The sequence below is a fragment of the Austrofundulus limnaeus genome, unplaced genomic scaffold (genome assembly GCF_001266775.1).
Source record: "Austrofundulus limnaeus strain Quisiro unplaced genomic scaffold, Austrofundulus_limnaeus-1.0 Scaffold98, whole genome shotgun sequence".
NCBI classification, from domain to species: domain Eukaryota; kingdom Metazoa; phylum Chordata; class Actinopteri; order Cyprinodontiformes; family Rivulidae; genus Austrofundulus; species Austrofundulus limnaeus.
In genome coordinates this window covers 537,193-538,983 of record NW_013952500.1, presented here as the reverse complement: position 1 = coordinate 538,983, position 1,791 = coordinate 537,193, and the positions used below count along the sequence as shown (strand labels likewise).

Here is a 1,791-nt window from a genome sequence, read left to right as displayed (position 1 = left end):
ACTGCCAGACAATTTTATAAACACAGCAATCCCACCACGAATCATCAAAACTCCCACTGATTTTTTTCCCAAATATTTCCCTTTTTTTTTTTTTTTAAGTTGCGCGACTTTAACCCAGCTGGTAATTTAAGCCTCGGGTGAATTATTAATTGATGTGGAACGTCGGTTAGTAATTATGTGAATAAATATTTGTATGCTTCKCTGTGGGAGGAGGAGTTTGGATGGAGGAGAGAGAACAGACCAGAGTCTGTTTTCACACGGGAGGTAGGAGGAAGAGGAGTTTTAGGAAAATACTAACTCCCATTTTCTGAGAAAATGGTTGAACTTTATTACCTAGAAAATGTTTTTTCCCGTTTTACTCTTTAGCTGGATAAAAAAAAAAGTTGGACCCGTTTTCAAGATGGCTGCCACRGTTATGCAACTTTAACAAACATAAACGTGAAATTCCTGTAATTTCTTATTTACCTTCTCCAGGTATAATTTTTAAACTGTTCAAGCTCAGTCTAAAACACTTGTTTTCCTCTCTTATTCTTTGTTTTCATCATGTTCTTGTGGTCGGTACCTGCTTCAAATGGGATAKTTTTGGAGAGTTTACAGACACTGATTTTGTTTTAAGAAATGAAGAGAAGATCGAAGAAATTAAGTTTTAAAAACTTTTCTCTGAAATACTATGTGAAAAAGAAAAACGCTCACATGAACTGTAAGGAATGCAGTTATCAATTCGAAGCACAGCGTCCGGCTTCGCTTCACAAAATGTGACACTTGGTGTCAGATCAGCGACCCATTAGTCGTGATTTTATGCAAAATCTAAAAGTGTCAAACATGCAATCAGTCTTGTAGACGWCTCAGAGATCAGCCCTCTTAGACCACCAAGGTCAGGATGTGTGCGAATAATAGAAATGAGTGATTATCTAAAGCTGTGTTTTATTTTAACGGCCAGTCGTTTGTTTTCACTTCCTCTTGAATGCCTCAGTGGTCTCGTTTCGTTTCGGTAACTGCTCCTGTCTCCATTGTGATTGAAAGCCCGGTTCAAGCGTGAACGCTTCGACTTTGGTCTTTTCCTGTTTTGCCCCCACTGCCATCACCCCACCCCAAGCGACGCCCCTCAGGGGGATCTCTTTCCAGTACATATTACAGTTACTCTGTCGCAGGAATCTGTGACCGAAGTAACCAGAAATCCCTTTTCCTTCCCACCCGTAGGAATATGTGTGCCCTCGGGGTACTCAGCTAAAAAGAAAATAGACCATTTCCTGTTTTTGCGGAGAGCACAGTCCCAAGACGCTCTGTTTGTAGAGCAAACTGAGAAACCATTTGGATCAGAGATGGCTTCTCTCTGTTTGGAGATTCTGAGGTTAATTTCTCTCGACAGTGAGCCAGGCTTGTTAGCATGGATGAGATGAGGGGGTTTTATCCCCCCGCATTAAGAGGAAAGCCAAAATGTATTCAGCTTTGTAGAACAGTTTCATTCAGTTAAGAACTAAAAACAAACACATTTTTTCCAATTCAAACCCATTCAGCTTATTTATGTAGCTCCAGTTTACAACAAAGTCCTTTTAGGGCACAATACAAAAGAAAAGACTAATCCAAATCTTAGGTCATATTCAGACCTGATCATTTTCTCCGCTTTAAACGAACCAGAGTTCGTTTCCAGCGTTGGTCCGGACCTTTTGTGCAGGTGTTCACTCATGTGAACTCTGGTGCGGATCTAACAGACCTGCTTTTTGAGGTGGTCTCGGTCCGCTTCCACACAAACTCTGGTGCGGTTCGCTTCAGTTCTCTTCTGGTGTGAAT

The 1,791-nt window shown here is 41.0% G+C and overlaps 1 protein-coding gene across 1 annotated transcript in view; it reads left to right on the top strand.

The window, feature by feature from the left end:
* LOC106520852 (TGF-beta receptor type-2) overlaps positions 1-1,791 on the top strand; it is a 36,133-nt gene that overhangs the window by 25,039 nt on the left and 9,303 nt on the right. The window lies entirely within an intron of this gene.